The 6,418-nt window shown below is 35.6% G+C and overlaps 1 pseudogene; it reads left to right on the top strand.

The window, feature by feature from the left end:
- The first annotated feature begins 4,768 nt into the window (after positions 1-4,768).
- LOC106779505 lies at positions 4,769-5,561 on the top strand (annotated as a pseudogene).
- The last annotated feature ends 857 nt before the right edge of the window (positions 5,562-6,418 follow it).

Below are 6,418 nucleotides of genomic sequence, written 5' to 3'. Positions count from 1 at the left end.
TTTCAAAGGGATACATCCACCTGTATTGCACAGGTCCCCCAAGCCAAGCTTCATATGCAAGATGGATTGGAAGATGCTCCATTGAATCAAAGAATGCAGGAGGAAATGTTCTTTCTAATTTGTAGAGAATAATTGAGATATTTTTTCCATCTTTCTTAGGCAATTTTCCTTTAGTGTCGTGCAGCACAAATTTTTAAAAAAGTTACTGATTTCTATCAGTGGATGTAACACGTGATGTGGCAAACAACTAAATGCAAGAGGGATGAAAGTCTCCATGAATACATGACAATCATCACTCTTCAACCCTTGAATAGTACCGTTATGAACATTGGCACATCTGGACAAGTTAGAAGAATATCCATCTGGCATTCTAAGTTCTTTGATCCATCCACACACTATTCTTGCCTCATCTTTTGACATGGTGTAGTTTGCTTTTGCTTTGAACAATCGATCGTTGCCTTGCGCCTTCAACTCTAAGTCTTTTCTTGCTTTGTCATTATCTTTTGTTTTACCAATAACATTCATAACTGTGTTGAAGACGTTGTCAAAGAAATTTTTTTCTATGTGAATGACATCAAGGTTATGTCTTAGCAAGTTATCTTTCCAATAGGGAAGATCCCAAAATATGCTTCTTTTAGTCCAATTATGTCATTCTCCAAACCCTTCTAACCTATTCTATCCAGATTCAGTGACTTTTGGATAGTCTTTCACTCTTCTCCAAACATGTGATCCAGTCAACTTCGGTGGAAGTATATCCGTTTCTACTTGCCCTTTACGAAATGCCTTTTGTTTCTTCTAAAGGGGTGATCAATGGGCAACAATCGTCGATGACAGTCAAACGAACTACTTTCCGACCATAACTCAATTGGAATGACTTTGTATGTTCCATGCAATGTGGACAAGCTAATTGACCATGCGTGCTTCAACCAGATAATATGCCATATGTTGGAAAGTCATTAATAGTCCACATCAAAGCTGCCCTCATAAGGAAATTTTGCTTCCTTGAAACATCATACGTCCAAACACCATTCCATAGCTTCTTCAAATCATCAATCAAAGGCTCCAAATAAACAACAATCTCTGATTTTGGATTAGATGGACCTGGTATCATACACGTTAAAAACATATAAGGCTTTGTCATACACATCTTAGGTTGTAGGTTGTATGGGGTAACTATCACGGGCCAACATGAATATGGTGATGCAGACGCCTGAATGTACGGCGTAAACCCATTAGAGCATAGACCAAGTCTGACGTTACGCGGTTTACTAGCAAAGGACGGATGTTTACGATTAAAGTGCTTCCAAGCTTCACTATCAGAAGGATGACACAAAACTCCTTCAGTTTTGTTACCATCATGCCATGTCATGTGTTGTGATGTTTGCATTGAAGTAAACATTCTTTGTAATCTTGGAATTATAGGCAAGTAGAACATTGACTTTAAGGGAATTGGTTTTTTTTTGCCTTCGTCCTGCATGCATCGTATGATATCAAGGAGGGCCACAAAACTTGCATTCAACCAACAAGGCATCATTTTTGCCATTGTCATTGTCATAGAATAACATACATCCATTAACACAACAATCAATCTTCTTGGCTTCTAATCCCAACTTTAAAACATAACTTTTGGCTTGATAACAATTCTTCGGAATAGAATTGTTTGGTGGTGTTAAATCTATAATCAATTTTGTATAGTGATCCATTACTTGATTGGGAACGTTCCAATTAGATTTACCAGCTAAGAGCTTAATGGACACTGACAATTTTGATTGAGATGAACCTTCAAATACAAGTAGATTTGCCTTAGTCAGTAATTTGTAAAACCTCTGAGTGGTTTCATTTGGAGACTCTTCATCATGACTATCGTTTCCTTCTTGTAACGAAGAGCATTGTCGACCATCTCTTGCATATAAGCAAATTGATCTATCTTAGACATATGTACAATAGTATTCGAACCTGATGCAAGCCGATTTTAAGCTGCATTGGAGGTGGAAGGAATTTCTTCACCGTGAAATGTCCAAACCGTGTAATTAGGCATGAACCCTTTTTGGTATAGGTGAACTTTGACCTCTTCATCATTCAAAATCCTTGTACATTCGCACTTGATGCATGGGCATCGAATCCCTCCATCAAGAGCATAATATTGATAGCGTCGAGCCGTCGCCACAAACTCTTCAACTCCGAGGACAAAAGATTCCTTCAAACCTCTCATTCTGCTATAACAACGGTCGGACACCCATGCACGATGGTTGAGAAAATGGGCCATGTTCTGTGACAAGCCAAACAAAGGTAAACTTAGCCAAATCAACAACACTCCATGTGACATAAGTAATAAACCTATTACTACTTAAGTCCAACATGGAAGGCAATTTGAACACTACTGTGATAGGCATACAATAAGGGTCATGCAAAGAGACATCCTTAGTATTAAACTGCCTTAAACATCCTAAGGGGGCTGTGTATTAAATTTGGGGGAGACAACTTATTATTACTAAAGTTGTCTTTTGTAGAGTACTTCCACAAATTTTGTAGGTTCTAAGTGTTTATAGTATTTTTACCATTCTCATTCGATTGAGAATGTGTATAGTTCCATAGGATTTTAAATGACAACTTAACTTAATCAAGTTGTAGCCTAATGAATGTACAATATACATGAACATACAATATAGACATCAAACAAACTACGTACTTGATGAATACAAAATTGTAGCATTAACATCATATGCAATATCAGATGCACCAAAAGTTACTAAGTTGTGACAAACATAAAAATTAAAGTAATCTAACATTTAAATTTAATCAAAATCAAGTAGAAGCAAAAAAAAAAATAATTCAACTAGCTGCACTACTTGCAACAATGATTAAAATGAATTTGATAGTGTGATTAGTTGTTTTACTATGACATTGAACAAAATTACTTGCATCAATCATTAGTTCAAAACATATCACATTACAAGTATACCAAAAAAAATTAATAAAGACGGTCAAAATAGTCGCTTTAAGCATGTTAATCCCAAATTTTTGAGCAATTACAAAGAATAAACAACATTGAATACAATATGTCCAGAAAAATTTGGTAAGAGATGAAAGTAATAATGTTAGGTTTGTCAAACTAATCAATCCCTTCTAATTTAACACGCATAACATTGTACTTGACAACACAAAGAAAGATCAAGTTATAAAGAGAGTGAAATATGTTTGTTGCTAAAAGAGGAATACGATTCATGAAAAGCAAGACATAAACTCTAAAGATTGGCAGAAAAAGAAAAATGAGGGAGAAGTGAAGGAAAGGACAACATTTATTGTAAAATTATGTTGTCTTCTAAGACGTTAGGAGTAAGCTTTTTTAGCTCTGTTGTAACTATACGAATTATTTGATAACCACAACAAACATTTCTGCTCTTTATTCTCTGAAACACGTAAACAAATCCTCAACTACCATCACATCTTAAAATTCCAAAAACCAGGTTTTCAAAACACTAAAACTATCATCAAGAAGAAATCAAAACCTACTATGTAGCACATTCCACTCTTAATGTTGAGAAAAAAACAAGAAAAAGAGCCCAGATTTACATGTTAAATTTGGAGGATCATTGTACCACTAGATATCTATATATATACATACACCTGAAAGGAAGCATGGGAGAGTTGAAAAGCATGAGCTAGTCTCAGAATTCAACAATTGAGAGAAATGGAATAGCAAATGAAGTAGCTAGCAGTGGCTGAGGCAATTGAGTGTTTTATTGGCTAACATCCAATCCAATCTCCAACTTCCCAAATAAATAACTTTAATAAACTGATAACCTCGCACGATTTTCTAACTTATGTTTCAAACCAAAATACTGTAACTCTTTTCAAAAAAAGATCATCACTTCTTATTTAACATTTCCTTTTAATTTCCACTTGTGTTCTTTTTTCTACACATTACCAACTTTTCAATGAAAAATCCATCCTTTAAGGAAGGATGTAAATCAATAATTACTTTGTTCTCTAATTGGAGTATGAATGAAATATTTAGAAATAAAATCAGAAGGTGATTAAGGAACTTAAAATTTCACTAAGAATGAAACTACATAGTTGATCCATCCATTTAAAGGTCTGACAGAGTTCATAACACTTACCTGATTTATAATTTAGTACTTATATTATCATTTAGTACTTTATAAAATTGTTTCTTCATTTAGTACGTGTAGAATTAGTTCTTATATTATCATTTAGTACTTTATAAAACTGTTTCTTCATTTTGACAAAAGTTCATTATTTCATGACATGTGTGGAAAGTTGTAACCACTCATTTTAAGTACAATGATAATTAAATTAAAGAAAAAAAATTATGAAATCAGATTGAATAATCCTATAATGTTTAATGATCCTTGAATATTGAAAAAAACTATTATTTATTCAATTGAAATAAAAGACGAAGAAGGGGAATAGTGGTTAACAAAAATTAACACAACGGCTTGGTGGCAGTGCTGGGAACATTCTTGGAAAACCCACATGCCCACTCTCCGCCAACTTTGCAAGCTAGTGACTCCTTATAAAACCAAAAGTGTGTCCTATGATGCAACCAAACCACAAAACGAGTATGACACCCATTTCTAATACTATAATCTTTTCTTTCATCTGTTCTAGGCCAATAATAATATTTTAATGCTTCCACCTTCCTCTGTTGCTTCCACATCTTTCAACTTATAAATACCAATCCCACTTCTCTTCTCTGCCACAGACATCCATTCATCCTTCCCTCATTCTTATTTTCAAATCAACCATGTCATCTTCAACAATAATTATCCTTTATGCATTCATATTCTCCTTTTCCATTGCAGCTTCTGCTGCCAACTTCTATCAGGATTTTGATATGCAACTCAAGCTTGTACTTGGAAACTCTACAGGAATTGTTACTGCTTATTATGTAAGTACATGTCCAGAAACATGTTGAAGCTTTGTGCTTATGCATTCCTTCATGCTCGTCCTCTTGAACTTTGGAATCCCGTTATTTTTATTCTAATTTGATTTTGTGTAATATAATCAAAAGGGTCAACCTGGGATGAGTTCAACTTTGAATTCTTGGGGAATTTGAGTGGTGGCCCATACATCCTTCACAACATTGTGTTTAGTCAGGGAAAAGGCAACAGGGAGCAACAATTCTATCTTTAGTTTGACCCAACAACCAATTTCCATACCTATTCCATTCCCTGGAATCCTCAGCGCATAATGTAAGCATTTCTCAATGATCACACATCCCTGACAACGTTACATTTTAGTTTCTCACACGGTTTGCCTTGAATTGTGTTACTGAACGTATGGTGGTTGACACATGTTTCAGCTTCTCGATAGATGGGACTCCCATAAGAGAATTCAATAACATGGAAACAAAAAGAGTTGCATTCCCTAAGAATCAACCGATGAGGATATACTTTAACCTTTGGAATGGTGATGACTAGGCAACAAGAGGTGGTCTTGTGAAAACTAATTGGAGCCAAGCTCCTTTCACAACTTCTTAAAGGAATTTCAATGCAGATGCATGTGTCCATTGGGGATCATCATCATCATCTTCTTGCAGTTCAATTTTTATATCATTTTTATATCATTTACAACAATGCAGCAGAGAACAAGACGACAAAGATTGAAAGGCTGAAAAGTGGCTTTCAAATTTGCAAGCCTCAAGGAACCAGATATTCCAAACTCAAATTTCAACACAGATAACAATCATAAGCTAATAAATTAGGGGGATATTTACCTATCGGGCTGTTGCCCTGTACTCAGTTTTCATTCCAGAAATATAACTTTCTAACCATCACTGCCATCCTAAAGCCTTGCCCCTCATTTCAATTACAAACCAATAAACTTTCTCAATCAAATAACAACATACATGAATGCCACAAGAACACTAAACAATTTCAAGAACAATGTAATTCAGCATGAATATTTAACCGCACAACTTACCTCAACCTCGATAGCCCTTGACGATGGCAGCCTTTGTAGAGCACGACGGCGACAGAAGCCCACAACAGCCCCTCCAACAAAGTCCCTCAACCAAACACAATGGTCTCCCAAGAGCCTCCCTTGATGAAGACAGGCAATGATAGTAAGCCAAGTGCAAAAAGTGTTTTGGAAGCAGAGAAGATGAAATCATACAAAAGGACCTTACCTCGTCACAGACCCCTGCAATGGCCTCGCCCTATGATAGTGGAAGTGATGGGTGTCGCCGCCCGATCAAATTTGATTGCATAATAAGAAATGCAGTATAGACTAGGAAGTGACTCCTAGGTCGTCTCTCAAGGACCAAATGTGGTTCGAGAATTAGGTCAGACACGCAGTGGGGGGTTGTGAAATTGGTTTTGTTTGTGAATGAACTGACGAAATTAAAAATAAAAATTAAACACATTCGAACATCATAAAAAGCGTTAAAGAGAGT

This window comes from Vigna radiata, unplaced genomic scaffold, assembly GCF_000741045.1.
Source record: "Vigna radiata var. radiata cultivar VC1973A unplaced genomic scaffold, Vradiata_ver6 scaffold_289, whole genome shotgun sequence".
Classification (NCBI taxonomy): domain Eukaryota; kingdom Viridiplantae; phylum Streptophyta; class Magnoliopsida; order Fabales; family Fabaceae; genus Vigna; species Vigna radiata.
Note: the sequence above shows the minus strand (reverse complement) of the source record. Positions and strands in the feature narration are given on the sequence as shown.